Source organism: Furipterus horrens, unplaced genomic scaffold (genome assembly GCF_987537825.1).
Source record: "Furipterus horrens unplaced genomic scaffold, mFurHor1.1.pri manual_scaffold_2, whole genome shotgun sequence".
Classification (NCBI taxonomy): domain Eukaryota; kingdom Metazoa; phylum Chordata; class Mammalia; order Chiroptera; family Furipteridae; genus Furipterus; species Furipterus horrens.
Window position 1 is genome coordinate 121,716,945 of NW_028327172.1, and position 20,520 is coordinate 121,737,464.

General features: G+C 38.6%; 1 protein-coding gene across 1 annotated transcript in view; it reads left to right on the top strand.

Annotated features, from left to right (window-relative positions):
* ARHGEF38 (Rho guanine nucleotide exchange factor 38) overlaps positions 1–20,520 on the top strand; it is a 140,973-nt gene that overhangs the window by 60,519 nt on the left and 59,934 nt on the right. The window lies entirely within an intron of this gene.

The following is a 20,520-nucleotide window of genomic DNA, read 5'->3' on the forward strand; positions in this document are numbered from 1 at the left end:
TGAAACCAGTGTTCAGCTACTGTAATACCATGAAAATCTGCCTGTAATACAAAGATCGCCATGCCCCACTTATATGTGGATTTTTTCTATAAATATACATTCAGACCTACATATCCTTGGGTTTAACATCTGCAAATCCAACCACAGATCAAGAACAATATTTTATTTTTTAAATTAAATTGATAGGAATGAAATGGGTTAATAAAATTATATGTTTCAGGTGTGCATTTCTATGATACATCATTTGTATTGCGTTTGTGTGCCCACCACCCAAAGTCAAATCTTCTTCAGTCATCATATAATTGACCCCTTTACTATTACTACTACACCCACCCTTCTTCTTTCTGGTAATCATTATACTGTTGTTTGTGTCTATGACTGTTTGCTTGTTTTTCTTGTTTGTTTATTTTTGCTTTCAGTTTTATATCCTGTAATCGAGTGCAGGTCTGGCTGCCTGGTGTTATGAAAGCCAACACTTAAGAGGCAGGTGCTGGTGTAAAGCAAAGTGGTTTATTCAGACGCCGGTCCTCTGGAAGATGGTGGACTCATCTTAGCATCTGAGTGGAGGCAGAGATTTTTAGAAGGAGGGGGGGAGGAACAGAATGAAGAGATCAAGGGAGGGGGTTGAACAGTTCTCTACATAAAGATAACACAGTTCATTTCAATATCTCAGTGTGCATCACTCTAGTTTAGTCATCCTGGCTTCACATCACCCTGGCTCCATGCATGATGGTCAGCAAATCTGGAGCTGGGATGCTTGAAGGTCAGAGTCTGTTTTGTTTTTTTTTTGTTGTTGTTTTTTTAAGTTAGTTTCTAGAATTCTTATACGAACATGCTGTTTATCTACAAGCTGCATATTAGTCTGAGACTGATGGGATGGGTTACAATTCCCCACAGTTAAAATTCCCACTGTAACAATCTGAAATATGAGTGAAATCATATGGTTCTTGTCTTTTTCTTACTTATTTTGCTTAGCATGGTATTTGCGGGACCCATTCATGATGGCAGTATGCCACCTTTTCTTATGACTGAGTAATGTTCCAGTGAATGATTTCTATATCCCTTTGGAATTTTCTTTGTCACCCTCCTCATGAGAGTGAGCCCATGGCTGTCCTATATAAAGTGACTGTAGCTTCAGCACACCTTCAGGGAATCTCACAGTCTTTCATTTCCTGCCCTCCCTTCCAAGGCTTCTGGTTGGGAGTTTCCTTGTTTGCACTGAACCTCAAAGCTGGGTTCTCTGTCAGTATCTCTCCCCTGGCTTCTCTCCTGTGTGAAGGGTGCTCTTAGCAGTTAGTGCCCAGCAGCTGTTCAGCAGCTGGATTGACGGCTTGGCTCTTGAGTTGAGTTTTCTTCTTGGATGCACTCTCTGAATTACTCTCAGTTCTGTTTGAATCCCCCTTCCCAGCCCAGTTCCCAGACTCTCACTTCTCTATAAGAGAAATTCAGACAATAAAATGTAATGAAATTTTGCTACTTTCACTGAACAAAGGACAGAATCACAGTTATAAAAGTTCATTGAAATACAAGATAAAAGAACCAAGACAGAAATATTACATCTAGTAATTATTAAAATACACCCAGCTTTCATTTATAAACAGATACATAAATGGATTGATAGATAAATTCAGCTTCTCAAAGCTATTTACTAAAAATTTGCCTGCATAACAAATAGAGAAAAACATGGGTGATCAACTCCCTTCTATCATGAATTTTTAAGTGTCACGGAAAACCTCTTGTCAAAATTGTCTTCTCTAGCTGTCACCTTCACTAAAAGACTTTTCCTGTTGTCAGAAATAGTAGACATTCATTTTTGCTTAAAAGATAACTATGCAATTTCTCTCTCTTTTTTTCTATCGCCCAGCTACACATTTTTTTTTTAAGATTTTACTTTTTTAAAGTACTTTTAGGTTCACAAAAAATTTGAGAGGGAAGGTCAGAGACTTCCTATATACTTCTTGGCCCTACATGTGCATAGCCTCCCCCATTACCAATATTCCCACTTGAGTGTTAAGTTTGTTAACAACTGATGAACCTACATTGCCTCATTATTATCATCCAAAGTCCATAGCTCATTTCTTTTTAGCACTGAAAAATATTCCATTGTCTGGATGTACCATAATTTATTTATCCATTCACCTACTGAAGGACACCATAGTTGCTTCTAAGTTTTGGCAATTACAGATAAAGCTGCTATCAACATCCACTTGCAGGTTTTTGTAGACATAAGTATTCAGTTCTTTAAGATAAAAGCCAAGAAACACATTTGCTGGATCATATAGTAAGAGTATGTTTAGTTTTTAAGAAGCTATCAAACTGTCTTCCAAATTGGCTGTATCATTTTTTATTCCCACAAGCCATGAGTGAGAGTTCTTGCTACTCCACAACCTTGCCAGCATTTGGTATAGCCAGTGTTCTGGATTTTGGACATTCTAGATATATTGGTATTTTGTAGTTGTTTTAATTTGCATTTCTCTCATGAAATTGGGTATGGGGCATCTTTTCATGTTTATTTGCCATCTGTATAAATTATTTAGTGAGGTACCTGTTAAATTCCTTGGCCTATTTGCTTGTGTTCTTATTGTAGAGTTTTATGAGTTCTTTGGATAACAGTCGTTTATCAGATGTATATTTTGCAAATATTTTCTCCCAGTCCGTGCTTTGTATTCTCATTCTCTTGACATTGTCTTTCATGGAGAAGTTTTTACTTTAAATAAAGCCCAAGTTATTAATCATTTATTAAAGGATCATGCCTTTGACATTGTACCAAGAAAATCATTGACATATCCAAGGTCATCTAGGTCTTCCTCTATGCAACCTTCTAGAATGTTTTACAGGTTTTCATTTTACATTTAGGTCTGTGATTTATTTTGAGTTAATTTTTGTGAAAGATGTTAAATCTGTATCTAGATTTATTTTTTGCAGGTGGATGTCCAGTTGTTCTGAAACCATTTATTGTGAAGACTATCTTTGCTTCATTTATTGTCTTTGCTCCTTTATTAGTTGAATATATAGGTCTATTTTGGACTCTTTGTTCTCTTCTATTGGTGTACGTATCTTTTTTAAATTTAATTATGTTTTATTGATTGTGCTGTTATAGTTGTCCTAATTTCTTTTCCCTCTGCTCCCCTCCACCCTGTGACCCCCTCCCTCCAGTTGTCCCCCCCTTTTAGTCCATTTCCATTGGTTGTGCATATAGTTCTTCTCAACCTCTTCCTGTCTACTCCATTCCCTCCTACTACGCTTCTTAATTCCTGTACCATCTCCCTCCCTTACCCGCTTCCCACTCCTGCTGACCTCCCCCCAATATGTTCCCCATACCTATAGTTCTTTTTCCACTCTCATTGCCTACTTAGTTTGCCTTTGTTTCAATTCCCTAGCTTCTATTGTTGTGATGCAGTTTTCATTTTAATGTTCATAGTTTTGATTCTTCTTCTTCTAAACCAGTCCCTTTAACATTTCATATAATAGGGGTTTGGATCTAATGAACTCCTTCAGTTTTACTTGGTCCTGGAAGCAGTTTCTCTGCCCTTCTATCCTGAATGACAGTTTCACTGGATAGAGTATTCATGGCTGTAAGTTTTTGATTTTCATTACTTTGAATATTTCTTGCCAGTCCCTTCTTGCCTGCAGGGTCTCCCTTGAGAAATCAGCTGATAGTCTAATTGGGACCCCCTTTACATGATTCTTTTCTTCTCTCTTGCTGCTTTTAAGATTCTCTCTTTATCTTTAATTTTTGACATTTTGATCATAATGTGTCTTGGAGTGGTTCTCCCTGGGTCCAGTTTTTCTGGAACTCTCTGTGCTTCCTGGACCTGTAAGTCTATTTCCTTCCCCAAGTTAGGGAAGTTCTGCTTCATTATTTTTTCACATGATTTTTAAATTTCCAGTTCTTCTTCTTTGCCCTCTGGCAGTCCTATTATTCAAATGTTCATTCGCTTATAGCTGTCCCAGAGGTTTCTGAGCCTCTCCTCACTTTCCTTACTTTTTGTTTCCTCCTTCTGCACCGGTTGACTGTTTGTTCCTTCCCTGTGTTCCGATTTGTTGATTTGATCTCTGGATTTTATTTCCTCACCACTTGTCTCGTATGTGTTTTTGTTTGTTTCAGTATGAGTAGCTTTCATTCCTTCCCTGTCTTGTTCCAAATCTTTTGTTAATTCTGTAAGCCACCTTATGACTATAGCTCTGAACTGAGCCTCAGAAAGGTTTCCTATTTGTTCGTCTGTCAGGTCCAGCATTTGCTACCTGGTGAGCTGCATCACCGGGATTTCAATCATTGTCTGCTTCATCTGACAGTCTTGTGTTTAGCTGTGCTTCCTGGGCAGGCTATAGGGGGTGGAGCCCCATGCACTCGTCACTACCTGGTGACCGGCAGCGTTCAGTGACCTTTTTCGCTGCACTGTGGCACTTTGTGGGGGGGCAGGGGTCTAAGATGGAATTCCTGCCGTTACTCTTTGCTGAGAGACTGGGATCTGTCCCCCCACCCTCTGGGCCTCACTGTCCGAGGCAATGGGGGGGCTGCCTTTCCCAGCATTGGAATCATGAGCTGTCTGGTCTCGACTGCAGCCGGGATTGCTCCCTTGGCATTTCTCGCAGTCCCACCGCTAACCCTGCTGCTACCACAGACAAGACTGCAGTTTCTTGTCCCTCCTACCCGTCTGGACCAGCACCGCTGGTTTATAACTTCATACGTTGGGATTCTATGTAGTTTTATTTTCTGGAATTTCTGGTTATCTTTTCTTTTGAGGTAGTTGTATTCCTACTTAGTTGTAGAGGGAGACCAAGCGTGTCAGTCTAAGCCTCCATCTTGGCCAGAAGTCTTCTGTGTGTATATATTTTTTTACCAATACCACGTTGTTGTGATTACTGTAGCCTTATAGCAAATCTTGAATTTAGGTATTGACAATTTCCCAACTTTGTTTCACTTTTTCAATATTGTATTAGCTCTTCTGGATCTTTTGCCTCTCCATATAAACTTTAGAATAAACTTGTTGGAATTCACAAAATAATTTGCTGGGATTTTTACTGAATCATGGCTCAAGTTGTGAAGAACTGACATCTTAACAATATTGAATCTTCCTGTCCATGAAGATGGAATACCTCTCTATTTCTTTAGTTCCTCTTTGATTTCTTTCATCAGAGTTTTGCAGTTTCCCTCAATAGGTATTGTACATATTTTGTTAAATTTATACCTAAGTCTTTCATTTTGGGGGGGTGTATTAATGCAAATGACATTGTTTTTAATTGCAAATTCCACCTGTTCATTGCTAGTATATTTTTAAAAGATTGAATTTTGTATATTAACCTTGTATCCTACAACCTTTGCATAATTACTTGTTAGTTCTAGGAGGGTTTTTGGTTGATTCTGTTTTTTTAATCCTCACCCAAGGATATGTTTATTAGTTTTAGAGACAGGAAGGGGGGGGGGAGAGAAAGAAGGAAACTTTGATCAATTGTCTCCTATATATGCCCAAACTAGGGATCGAACCCACAACCTAGGTACATGCTCTGACCAGGAATCAAACTTGTGGCCTTTTGGCGGGGGGGGGGGGGGGGGGGTGCACGACATGATGCTCAAACTAACTGAGCCACTTGGCCAGGGCTGATTCGATTTTTTAGATCAACAATCATGTCACCTGCAAAGACAGTTTTATTTGCAATCTCTATAGCTTTACTTCCTTTTCTTGCCTTACTGTAAAGAACTTGCAGTACAGCGTTGAAAAGAGGTAGGGAGAGAGGACATTCTTGTACTTGATCTTATGAGAAACTTCAAGTTTCCCACTATTAAGTATTATGTTAGCAGTAGTTTTCCATAGCTATTCTTTCTCAAGATGAGAGAGTTCTTCTCTATTCCTAGTTTATTGAGTTTTTATCATAAATGGGTGTTGAATTTTGGTAAATGTTTTTTCTGCATCTATTGATATGACCATGTGACTTTTCCATTTTAGTCTGCCGATGTAATAAATTACATTATCGATTTTTGAGTATTGAACAGCCTTGCATACCTCAGATAAACTACAGTTGGTGATGGTGTATAATTACTTTTACACATTGTTGTTTTCGATTTTCTAATATTTATTGCGAATTTTACATCTATGTTCATGAGAGAGATTGGTCTATAGTTTTCTTTCTTTTTAATGTTTTTGTCTAGTTTTCGTATGAGGGTAATTCTGGCTTCAGCTATTTTCATGTCTTTGTTAACTTGCAAAATTTTCAGATTGTATTCTGGACCTCAAATATGTTCCACTTTGGTTCACTGATCATAACTTTCTTAAAGTTAACTACTTTCTACAGCCCTGTGTCTTTATGAAATTGCCCTGACCTATGTGGAATCCAGATGCATCTCATAGACATGTTTTTTTTTAAATTTTTTTAATGCAAACAGTTACCATACTCCATTCAAGATATGCTCTACCCTACCACATTAAAATCCAATGCACACTTGCTATAGTTTTGCAGAATATTGCAACTAAGGGAAACTGGGCAAAAAGTGCATGCCATCTACAATTATTTCAAAATAAAAAGTTTAATTAAAAATATAATGCCCTATTTTCTCTATCTCCTTTTCTTTAACTAAATTATACTTTTAAATAAACAAAAAAATTTAAGTATAATGATAAAAACTTCTCCTTTGACTTTTTTACCTTGTTTTCTCTCCCAAACTTTCTAATTAATTCTCTTCTTATTGTGATTTCAGAGAGGTAAATATTATATTTTTAGTATAGGTTGTTTGGAAGAAACTTTGTAGTGAATAATAATCTCCTGTGTAGTTTGGCTCTTTTTCATGTTATCCATAGAATACCAGAAACCTTTCTAGATTCTAAAACAAACCAGGGAAAAGCCAACTAAGTTCTTGTTTCCACTTCCACCTTCTACTTATCTAGTCCCTTCCCCTGTAGTGACCAGCAGTTCCTGAGATCAAACTCCTTAGTCATGGGACTTCACAAACTTCATGAGTGCAGAGATCAAAGCCAGGACAATAATATGAAAACATAAACCATACAATCACCACCATAGCACTAGCTAACACCTCTGTCCTACTATATTTCTTCCGAGTAATTTTTGTTCTCCATATCTCAGTTATAGTGGGCAGGAATTGCTTTGATTCCTCGGATTTTTATTTAATATAGTGACAAAAAATTCCTGTTTTTGCTATGCTTTCTGACTTTTTGGGCAGTTTTTGCTGGAAGTCTGATTTAAATATTGAGATATATATATATATATATATATATATATATATATATATATATATATTCTTTAATCCTTTAAAACATTTAAGTTTCATGGCTAGTAAGATCACATCACAATGAAGAATCCCATGATCATATGGCCAGGTTAGAACTCCATGTTTCTTTTCTTTATAAATTAAAGTCTTAGTCTTCAACTTCTGTGTGTAATTCCAGGATATATTACATAATCTGGGTTATTATTCCTCCATGATAAGGTCAGATACTCGGTGCCACATTAGAAATGTCAGAAAAAAATCTCAGTGAAGTTTCCTTTACTTTTTAGAATTTATTAATAAGGGCAATTTTTATGTGTTGGAAATTATAGTTGTAAAATGTGAAATTTAAAAGTGAAAATCACAAAAGTAGTGGTGCTGTCAATCACAATATATAATTTTCTAACTAATCTCTGTATTAAGTGCTGACACTAAATATTGCTCTTCACTTGCTTTCCCACTGTCCCTGGGAGGACATTTCTGTTTTGTCATCTTGGAAGGCATGAAGTTTGCAGTCATATTGGATTCATATTTAGTTGAGTAAGAAAATGATTCATCACTATTCTAGCATATGAAATTTCTATTTATGAGTAGGAATCTCTTAGTTTTGCTTGTTTAGATAGCCTCAGCTGAAAAATTAAGTGATTTTTTTTTTTTTATCTTTACTTATTGAAGTTTCCTAATGGAAACTTTCCTCCATGTTGTTCCATTTATAAGAACCTCATAGGCTCCATTTTTGGGCAACTTCAGTTTTCTCTAATTTTTATAACCTGTAGTCCAGATCAAAACCTGCTGGGCCAAATGAGGAGATAAGTTAATGCATTTTCCAGGTCAGTTACAGGGGTGGGTGTGCCCAGAATTGAAAAAGAAAAATGTGATATACAGATCTATTTTAATATCCAAGAAAGTCATCCTTGTAGCTTGGGTCACACAATCCTTTGCTCATCACCTCCTTCTCAGAACTGAGATGCATAAACCACTATTTTAATGTGTTTTTGTTTGTGAAAGTAAACAAATTTCAGTGATTGTGATTATTATAATAATGCCATAACCCAACTTTCCTCAGGTGTAGAGCAACATAGCTTTGCATATCAATGCAGGGTCAGAAATCTGAGACTCTAAAGAATGTGTACTGGGTCAGAAAGGAAGAACATACTGGGGAAACAAGTATTTATTAATAAGCACTTATTTAAGGCACTTCTGATACAGACAAGATTGAAGATTTCATGAATGAATGAATTCTTGGCCATTTAGAGTACATAAAAATTTTTGAAACTGATTCCTTGCCATCAAAGTATTCTGAATCCCTTGTTAAAGGTGATATGACTCGTAACTATGAAAAGATAACTTGCAATGCAAAGCAATATTGTTAAGTGCAGAAAATAAGTACAACTAGAGTTCACAAAACAAACAAATCACTTCCATACAGATTGACAAGGCAATATTTCATGTGATATTTCAGTTGAATATGCAAATTAAAATACTAAATGTTCATCATGTGTCTATTACATACAGTGAATGCCTCTGCTGAGTTCTGTTTGGGAATCAAGGAAATTTATGTGATAGTCTTCCCCTAGAAAAGTTTATACTCTGGTCAAGAAAATGACACATAAACACATAAAAAGCCAAATATCAATCAAAGATATATTTCAAGGTGATGCTAGAAATGATGGTGACAGAAGGCAGTTCATGATTAGTTATGCAGCAAACAATTACTTCAAACATTAGCAGAAGGAGGCACTCATTTTTCTGACCTGTTAACTGCATTTGAAAGAGTAACTTTCTTCTCCATCTTTCATGACTCCGTATACACGTGGTTTCCATCCTACTACTCCAACTGCTCCTTCTCAATCTCCTTTGCAGGTTGACCCTTATCTCTAAACACTCAGGTAGGTCAGGGATCAGTCTGTGACCCTCTTCTCTCTTTTGTCTACATTCACTCTGCTGAGAATCTGTTCTGCTTTCATGCCTTTAAGTTCTATCTATGTGCTCATGGTTAAAAATTTTTTTAATCTCCAGCCTAGACAATTTCCCTAAAGTCCTGCTTTACTTATATCCAATTTGCCACTCAAATCTCTACTTGGTTGCCTACAAGACCTCTCAACTTTAACGTGTCCTAAACTGAACTCCTAATTTTCCCTTTAAAATTTGCTCCCCTTGCAGTCTTTCTCACTTCAGCACATTCTATTAGCTCTGCTCTCACAACTGATACAGAATGAGACCACTGCTAGCCTCCTTCATTACTTCTACTGTGATTCGAAACCCATCAGTAACGACCTGGCTTATTGCGCCTGTCTCATGACCCATCTCTTTTCTCCCACCCTTGTCTCAACCAAAAAGCCAGTGATTTTTAAAAATATATCAGTCAGATCATGTCCCTCTTCTACTCAATACCTTCCAATGGCTTCTCATCTCACTCTGATTAAAACCTAGCAGTCTTATGATGATCTGTGAGGTCCAGCATGAGCTGGTCCCTCATCCTCTCTGAGCTCACCTATTTCTGCATTCTGGCCTCTCAGTGTTCTGTGAACAAGCCAGGAACACTAGTGTTTCAAGAACTTTGCTCTTGATGTTTTCTTTGCCTTGACTGTTCTTCCCCAAGATAACTTCACAGCTTGCTCCTTCACCTCCTTCAAATCTTTACTCAGTTAAACATTCCTCAACTACCTCTATCTTATACTGAGTTGTAAACAGATCCAGATAAAAGCACTTAAGAGAAAGTCATTTATTTGGGAGATAATCCCCTGGAACATTAGTAAAGAAATGGGGAAATGAGGCAGAGAAGGAAAGGAAGACAGAATAGGTTACATTTGTGAGTAGTTTACTCCTGTGACCCACTAAAGCTGACATCCCACTGGGATCCCCAGGACACTGTACAAAATACACCCCAGAGTTGTCTCACTTGAGAAGTATTCATCCAGCAATTCCCATTGTACATTGGTTGAGGGGTGCTCCCAGGAATGTCATTCCTGGCACTCTAGACTGCCCTGCGTGTAGACAGAGCAGGCATCTGTGGTCACAGAATGCCTTTAAGTGGAGAATCAACTCTGCTTGCAGCGGAAGGCCTTCAATGTGCACAAGAACATGTAGTACCAAGGGGATGTGGGTGAAGCATCCTCAGTGCTGCAGCTTCCCCCATATTCCCTATCGCTCTTCCCTGCTGGATTTTATCCCTATCATATTTCACCCTATATTTACATACTGTGTATCTTATTTATTTTAGTTACTTGGCTCCTTTATGAGACACAGATTTTTGTCTTATTTTTTCACTTCTGTATCCCCAGTGTCTGGGACATGAGCAGAAATAACTTACTGGTTGTTTATGAATGACTCAGGTGGGTAAGTGGTCTGGGAAGGCCGGGAGAGGGATACACTCTGCCCCTGGTCAGTGCCGGTTAGGCAATAGCCCAATCAGGACAGCAGGGCAAGAGCCCAAGAGCGGAGGACCACAGGAGCCGATGTGGTTAAGTGAGCTGGTGTGTGGCAAATCTGAGAACAAGCCATTGCTTTTGGTTGGGGCAGATAGCTCTTCAAAGAATAAAAATGAATGGAGTAAGACAAGGTCTTGACCAGAGAAAACTGAGAGTGTGAGGAATTTGGGATTATTTCTGTAGGCAACTGGGAGGGACTGAATATTTTAAAGGAGAGGTTATAATTGTGTTGTAAATCCCATTGAACTTAGCTTTTTGGAAAACCGAAAGTACTACATAAGCTAATTTGGGGATGGGGAATGAAGATGAGTTTTAAAAGTTTTCCAGAGGCACAAAGTGCAACAGGACAGTGTTTCATGAAGTAACAAAAATGGCTCACTAAGTGTTGGAAATTGTGTGGTTAAATTATCAGTCTCTGAGGTCAGAGTGAGAGAAGAGTAACCTTGAGTGACCCTGAGATTTGGAGTCTGAAATTCGGGGACTCTGTTAATACAGGGAAACAATGACCTGCCCCTTCTCCGGGGCTCATACTTGTTTCCATCATTCCAGACATACCCTGTGAAATCCAAACTGCTGCATTTTGTGTCTGTTCTGGAACTCAGGTAGCTGAATGACACTGAGCAGGGCACCTTTGGTTCCTAACAAGAGGGTAGTTTCTCAAAAGGCAGTAAAGTGAGAAATGACTAACAATTTAAAAATGTTGTGAGGACTGGCTCTGCTTTTGAAAATCAACGCTCACATTGCTTCCTTCCTTTTTCTGTGTGGTTCTCAGGACTCGGAGTGCTACACAATGTTATGAGGAGCATAAATAAACTTAATGGTGGGAAATACTGTCCTGCCTCTGGATGAAAACTGGCAGGCCATGACTTTTTTTCTCTTACATGACAGACCTTAAGACAAACAGTCTCATTTTAGAAATTAGACTATCAGTCCCAGATATTAATTTGTACTCTGACTTCAGCATCAACTCTCCCTCAGGTCAGGCCTGATTCACTGGGAAAGTTGCAGTGGGGGAGGGAGTGCGTGTGGCTTCTTCCAGTTTCTCCCCCTGATGCTGCTCCTCCTCATTCCCAAACACCAGGTCACTACCCCGCTTCTGACCCTCGGAAGGATGGATGGGAGGCGAGTTGATAGAGAGGATAGGTCTGCTTGGGCTGGTGCCATTACAGAGTGGCTTTGCATTCTGTGGATCTTCCAAATGTAATGATGTAACTCCCTTATGGGTGCTCCCCTGGAGTGTGTATGTAAATTTCCATGACAGTAGTGTTGGGGGGTAAGAGGAGGGGCTGGTGGGGCATTCTCTCCTGAAGGTTACTTGACCCACACTGTACCTCTGTTCCAGATGGTGGCTTGCAACTCTCCTCGGCTCCTAGGCATCAGGGCTTGTCTTCACATTCTGCCCCTCAGTACAGAAGGAAAAAATCAGAGGTGAGCTCACAAAAGCTCACTCCTTCATAGGGACCACATCTGATCCATGGGAAACATTCATGCATCATTTGCCCCAAAAGCCTGAGGGAGTGTAAGTTGGTCCCAAGTTGGCCATGACTTCCCTGCTGCCAGTTTCCTCTAGGTTTCCCGAGCATGAGGTCCACATTGGTGACTGGAACAGTTCACTGAGATTTGCTTTTTTAGGTTCTGCATATGGCAAACCATCTCATACTCACTTTGGAATTTTATATCTTAAGAAATTGACACTCCAGGTGATATTGAGGCAGGAAGTGTTTGATTTGAACGTTCTGTTGTATTTTTACTCTCATTATTGGATTCCAAGGAGATAGCCTGAGGAAGGAAGCATGGTAGTCTATCCAAGCTGCTGGAGATACTGCAAGATCAGAGTGAGAGGTAAGGCCATAGAGAACCGCCCGGCCCCTGCTGGAAGTACCAACTTCATCTATTTGGGGTGGAAAACCAGTGAAAATTTTAAGCAGCATCATGATTAGTCTAGATATGGTCATCAGACTGCTAAAAATAAGTGAGATTTCCTGAGGAAGACGGTGTGGGGATGCCAGTGGTGGAATTCTTACCGAGCAGAATGGGATTCGGCTGCTCACCACCGAAGACAGGCATAAAACAAAGACTGGTGGGGAAGAAAAAAGGTCTTTATTAAAATGTTGCTCAATTTGGGGGCACTGGGGACTTCTCGACTCTAGGGCAATCTCTTCCGCAAAACACAGAAAGAACCCAGCTGCATCCAGAACCAGAGGCAGCGTGCATAAAACCAACTCCATTCTTATCTGTCTGGAGCCCCAGCCTGCTACCCGCCGACAGCTCTCCAGCGCCAGGCTCCCTCCCTGGAGTGCGCACTTGTTGGGCCAACACTGCCACTTCTTCACAGAAGCTTCCTGGGGGGGGGCCTGGGACGGCGGCAGCCCACAGCAGCAGCCCATGCAGGGGCTCCACTAGGCGCGGCCCAGCGCCTGAGGCAGTTCGCCGACCCCCTACCCCCACCTTCCTGATCTCGGAGGAAGCGAGGGGTGTAGAGTCCGGACCATCCGCACAGTGTGGAGCCGCAGCGCCATGTGAACTGCCGCCGGGGCACGTGTCCTCGGTGCGGCCCGTTGTGTGGGACTGGGCTTTGGCTGAGCCAGCCCCTGACCAGGCCACCGGGGGGCAGCCGAGGGGGGTGCCACCGACTCTGCCTGCCCTTTGTTTAAATGTCTGGGCCCAAAGCTCCGTGCGCTCCAGAAGCGTCGTGCTTTCTAGCCAATCCCGCGGGATAAGTGGAAGGCTGGCCCTTCCTGGCGCTGCCATGTTAACTCCGTGGTACACGTTTCGCGGAGACCTCTCCAGCCTGCACGAGCTCTGTGGAAGCTGCCTCCTGCGGTGTCCCGCGCCCGGGCTGTTTCATTTACCCTTTACCCGGAGGTATGGGAATTATCAGCGCCGCGCTGCGGTTTCAGCCCCGGTGCCTCTGGCATTTCCTGACCCCTTCCTTCTCTGGTGCCCGGGCTCTCCTGCACCGCCTTTGGGTCCCTCCCCTCTCCCCAGCAATCTCGCCAGATCCCCCTGTATCAGAATAACTAAACCTGGGAAACTCCACCATTTATTACGCAGACAGACTTCATGGGTGTTCGTTCTATGTCATACAGTCGTGTCCCTAGTTCCTGCTTTATGCCAGGCCACCGTTGCATATCTGGCCAGAACAATTTTTTTTTTTCACACTTTTGCCTCACTCCTCTTTTCTTCCTGTATTTATTATCTCAAGTAAATGTTGTGTGTGTGTTATTTTGTTTCTTTCGAAAGTCCCTCCTACCTTTCCAGAATTATTTTTAGTGAGTCTAGGACTTCCCTAGTCTTTGGTTGTATCATCAAAAATTAGGACTTTGTAAATTGTGTTACTAAGTGGGAAAATAATTGGTACATGTTGAGCAAACATTTTCTAATATCTTGTTTTTTTCAGATATCTGGCTAAATGAAAGAGTTTAAAGGTTAAGAGTTTTATTTATTTAGATGGTTGGTTTTCAACTGGTTGGTTTTCATACCTAATAAGATCTGAGTTTAAGCATGCAGGAAAAAGAATAAACACACATATGTACATACATGCTCACACAGACAGTAAGTACTCAAGTGATCAAAGCACAGAAATGTTTATTTTATTCATTGTGCTCAGCCTAGAGGCCTTAAATATGATTTTTGGTTGACTTGAATGCATAAAAAATTTATGTATTTTTTTTCTTACAGTCTCACTTGGTGTTCCAGTTTTCAAATTACTTGCTTATTTTCTACTTTTTTTTTTTTTTTTAAGTTCCTAAAGGATCATAAAATTACTGGAGTGTCAGTTCACAGGACTATTCCTAGCAGTATTATTTGTCTTCTGAGTATTTCATGTAATATTCTAAGGAGGAAAGGCTAGCAAACCTGCACACCACCTCCAACCCCCACCAAGTAACTTCTTCCTGTCCTTGTGTCAAAGCAGGTAAGAGAAACAAAGGCAAGGACCCTGCTCAACTATCTACATTTAATTCAAGGATATCAATATAAGCACTTTACTTTTTTATTATTAATCAAATAAGGTTGGGGATATATTTCCCAATTCTCTTTCTCAGAGGCCCCAGGGGTTCCTCAAATTTGAACACAGTTTCTGATCTAGCCTTTATTCACCTCTGTTGGCTCTGCCCTTCCTCTCACACATGCCGAGATGTCTGTCCCAGAATCCCAACGTTGCTTTCTAAAGGGATTCACATCTCTGCCATGATACAGCTCTGTCCTCATTAACGTCTCCTGGCCTGGAACATTTCCAGGCAGTTACCAGGCAACTTGTACATTTAGCCACAAGATTAATTAAAAGACTTGCTGTCTAGAAGTGAGATTGATTCAACTTGTAGTCTGACTCAACTAGCCAGTTTAGAATCTACTTTCACACTGGGAATTGTCACACATACAATCAGTAGTTTTGTGAAACCTGATAAAATAATGCCTAGTTTACTCTGAAAAGCTTTGTAATCTAGAAGCCAGCTGAGTAAATACCATAGTAATTAGATAATTATTCTAGCCTGTGGTTGCCAGGACCTTCTGCCAACATGTTTTTCCACTTGCTACAATTTTGGTCTCATAAACATTTCCCTTCCGAGACAAAGACCTGGTTCTTCCCTCTCAGAATATTTCCACTGGGTCCACCCTTCTTGTAATTTTTTAAAATACAGTTTTCAACTTCCCACCACTCTCACCTTACATGTCCTAGTTACAATCTTGATATCACTGGGCTTCCACAACTGCAACATGAATAATGGAGCACACTAACTTAGGGAATACAGCCAGACCTCATGATGCTGTGGAGTTGACCCCTTCTAGAGAGCAGGTCCGCTATGGAACTGTGAATTCCCTCCCGCCGTAATGGAACTGGCTTCTGGAAAGGGTAAATGGGCCAAGGTTCTGTTAGACTGAGTCAGCTGATATCCAAGGTGGACTTCCTTTATATCAATTCTAATACTGAGTCCAGAACAGGACCCTATATTGAACCTAGGTTTATTGCCAAACCACACCAAATAGAAACATTGAAGTCTTTTTTGGAAGCATTTGGTTGGTGAAAATCATCATTGCACCAAAACTGATGCTACTTATTTTCTTCTGTTTTCTACAGTCATATGTATGTCCTGTGTCTATACCTGGAACTTGAAAGGTGTGTGATTTTGATTGTCAGATTGGAAGCCTAAAAATATATTTCCAAATTAAGGTCAGAGCAGTAATATCCAACTGAGGGTTTTTAATTCATTGTTTACCAGAAGAAAAACAATGTTTTTACTTGCTGCTATAATTTGCCAGACGTTTTAAAAGCCTTAAGAAATACTAATAGTGATTATCCTTATGAAATGTATTGTGAGGAAATAGTCAAGGGTGTGAACAAGGTTTTAGCCAGAAAAGATGCTTATTATAGTGAAATGGCAATTTATCTAGATTTCTAAAATGTATTTAAGTAAACTAGAGTATTTCTACATAATGTTGACCTTAAAAATGTGTAGCTGAAGAAAACTAGTGACGTGAAAAGATGTCCACGTTTTATGCTATTTAAAAAAACACTCAAATTTTGAAACATTGTTTGAAGCACATAAATCTTTTGATGTACACACATGGAGAGAGAAAAACAATTTGTCTGGACATACCTCAAAATATCAGTGATTATTGCTGTGTGGTAGAATTCTAAGCATTGTGTTTTCTTTCTTTTGCTTATTTATCAGTCTTTAATTTTCTACAATAAACCTAAGTGACTTTTATGATAATAATTTATTTAAAAAATATTGTTCCTAGACCTCTTTGCAATTTTCACATTTAAAAGTGTTTTCAGTTGGAGGTCTACACAACACACCTAAGAATGTTTGATTATTCCTCCCTGTGACTCAGGCTGAATGCCCTAAAGCTCATCAAATAAAACAATAGACAGGGATTTCCCACATGTGAACTACAGGGGGAATTTGGCCTGTCAGCAAATTTTCTACGTACATTAATGGTCAAACAGAGCACAACAGTTTGTCTTTGTAGATAAAATTAAGTGGAAAATTATAAAATATTCTCTTAATGTGATATTTTGAACAACCAAGTTAGGTGATTTCGGTTTCTTTAAACTACTTTTGATCGCAGCATACCTGTTCTTCAGAGACCATATAAATTGTAGTAATTCAATTCAATTCAATTCAAATTGTCAAAATTTTATTGAGTAACTAGATGTGGGACCAGCACTGTATTAGACACAGTGGGATATTTAAATAACATGCAAAAACGAATGTCCTGGAGGATCTCAGAATTTTGACAAAGAGATTAATTAATATATCTCTGATATATATATCAAACATATATGAGATATATATTGAAGATATATGTTTTTTCAATATAAGCAATGAGTAATATAAGGCAAAGTCATGGTAGCTCAGAAGAGGGAGGTTAAGTCTAACCAAGGGAGCAGGAAAGATTTCTGAGAGGAGGTGAGATTTTGTCTAGAAATAAAGAAAAGGGTAACAGCCCTTTATTGTTTGTAGGTAATAAAATTTAAGCTAGATTAAATAAAAAGGTATTTTCACCTTCTGTGATAAGGATATCTTGCTGTAGTTAAGATAAATCCAGAAACTAAGATGGTGTTGTCAGGCTTAGCTCCCTTCTCGATGTTGATTTTGTCCCATTCAAGCTCTCCACAAACATGACTGCTGAAGACATAAATTACATAACTAGGGCTAACAGTCCAGGCCTTTCTATTTCCAAACGACCATTTATTAAAGATCAGTGAAGAGCATCATTGGCTCTGCTTGGGAACGTGTCCATTCTAAGCTAATCTCTGTGGTCAGCAGCTGCATCACATACATGCCCGTCACTGTAGGGAGTGGGATAGAAGGTAGGCATCATGACTGATGGTTTTACCACATCAGAGAGAGCTGGAAGGGAGTGTAACTTTCCCTCAGAATGCAAAAGACAGGGCAGAGACATGCACGAAACTAATAGACAAACACTGTTGTTGCCATATTCCATTTCAGATGGGTAGAATGTTGTAAAGTAATATGAGGGCAAAGCATTCGTGAGAAAAGGGAAGAGCTTGGGCTAGGATGTGAATGCAGGGAAGTGCAAGGAATATTTTGAAAACAGTGAGTGTACAGTGCTTATTGGGTACAAAGTAATTCTGTACCAATGATTACAGTCTCTGAATTGACAAAGTTTTATAGATGTTTTCCTTTACTTAGACATTTTTACCTGGGAAGTTTTACATGCATGCAACTATAAGTTTAGCAATTATTTAACCGTAAATGGGAACTTGCTATTTGAAATAGATGTTGTGATGAATAATTGTGTAAAGCCAAGAATTAAATTGTCACCAAAACACTGACCTTTAATTTTCTGTTTTATACAGTTGAATTATTATATACTGATTTTGCTTAGAATAATGTATCCCTAGACTAAATTTCCTTTCAAAAAGTGAATTTTTAATTAATTTAAAACATAACTCAACTTGAGCTTTTAGAGCATTGCCTCTTCCTAGTAAATGTTTAATAAATGTACATAAATGATTCTTAGTATTTACATCAATAATTATAAAATCATCTACCAGTTTTAAAAGCTTATTTGGATCAGACCTTTGTTTGTTCCTTGGCATAGCAGTGACTGAATGTGAATTCATTTCATGAGGCACAAAATCCCCATAGGCCTGTGGTGATACAGGAAGTTGAAAGTAAGCCAGATGATGTTTTAATCTCTTCTGTCTTTCAGATAGAAATGAAATTAAAAGCTATGTTTTTGTTAGTATTTGTTGCATTGAGCTAGGATTATAGATAGATATTGAATTTGTTCTTTGCTAAATGAATTTAAATTCTAAATTAGACAAATATGCAAGATTCTCTCCTTAGGAAATAAATTGTAGGAGTGACAACTTAGTAAAAACTCAGGAACAAACAAAAAAAATTCAAATAGAGATGGCAAAGCATTATATTAATAGTATTCGCTGGTAATGTACTAAGGCATAGCATTAAAAGGTCAACTCCCAGTTCTAGCTCCTTTCTGAACTCTTAATTTTAAGCATGGCACGTTACTTCACTCTGCATGAGCTTCCATATCTTCATACTGGTTCATATTTTACAGAGAAGTTGGAATGATATATGAAATAATAAATATGAAGCACTTTAAGTTTCTCAGAATAAAATTTCCACAACAAAATGAAAAAATCCTCTGTGTGAATTACATCTAATCTTTTATCTTATAAAGCAAGTAAATTAGGGCTGAAATTTTACACTTTAGAAGGATTCCTTTCAAAAGATGATTTTAAGAAATATTTAGCTTGTAGATCTAAATAACTCAATCTTCAAAAATTTGATTCATACTCAACTTTTGGAAAACATTTTGCACTAAGCAAAGGTACACCTTTGTGATTTAGTTAATAACCAATGCATAAAGCAATTCCTTAGAATAATTTGTTCAATCAGTGGTACTTAGATATATGTGACATTTGAGCCATTTAAAAATATTAACAAAAGAGCCATACAACCATTATCTACTTTTTAGATATTTTGTATAATATTAAATACCACAGACTTCGAGCAGAAGAGCCGCATACATCCTCACCTGTTAAAGTGACTGCTTAACAAAGGAAGATTTTGTGAATACCGGGTTTAAAACCCTAAGAGCCAATAATGATTACAATGTAATAATGTACTGTGGAGATAATTTCAGAATACATGAAAGTAGAAAAAAGTTGTATAGTATTGTACTATACTGAAATAAACCCATTACATACAATCACATGGAATTTGATTACAAATGAGGCTGGATGTTTTTCTGAGAACAAGGCTGGTAATAGAAAGGTGAGGAATTTCCTAAAATGGCTGAAAGAAATGTGTATAGCCAGACCATATTGCATAAGAAAAAACTGACCTTGTCACCAAATTTTAAAGAAGGTGCAATATGAAGTAATGCTTGTATGCTCAGTAACAGAATATTCTTATCACAATAATGTCCATGTCCAATATGGGGAACAATGGGTGGGCCAATGCCAAAAAGGATAGGATAGAAAGATGAGTGTCTTCGTCCTTTCTCCCCTCCAAATAGACCTAGCACACCTAATGAAACTGATGCTGAGAACATGAGGAAGATGTTGCAATTGTTGGACCATCATTTTCAGAACTTTTCTAAGTTCCTCTCTTATTCTATATTCTTTGTTGCCAATTTCCCTTCATTTCTCAGCCTCTTTTTTTCTGATCCGTAGCTCAACTTTCTGTCTCTTTCTGATCCCTAATTTTGCTGACTTGGGTTTTTGAATTCTGCTTTTCTCCTTTGAAGCACCTTGTTTTTTGTTTTGTTTTTTTTTTGTTTTGTTTTGTTTTGTTTTACCTATGACCTCATGCACAATACATCATGGGTAAGAGGCATCTACTCTTATTCCCTGTGGTAGCACAGTGGGGCCTGTACCAATCTGTTTATGACCCAACTGGACCCTGTTTGATTATGAAAGGTCTGACATAAACTCAAGAGAAAGCTTTTTAGTAAGATCTGGCAAAATCAAGGCCCATGTATCACCACACTCCACTTAGATTATGTAGGGTAGTTGGCCATCCTTCCTCTAATCATCCAATGCCTCTGACAGATTGGCTTCTATTACAATTCTTGGTACATAGAAGGGCCTCAGGAAATATTTAATAAAAGGGTGGATGAATGAATAAGTAAATTATTATAAATACCAGCTATAAGATCTAGGAATGATTACACTGGTTTTTGAGGGTGTGCATGAAGTTGCAAAATATGATGAATCTTTAATTAGCATAACATGTTTTGTGAAGATTCCTATTCACATTTCTTTTTAAAGAAATCAGGAGGCAACTTAGCACATCTACTTGTCATCAGTTTGAGAACATCTGTGGTTTTAAAACAGCTTTGAAAACAGTTACTTGCCTAGAGTAA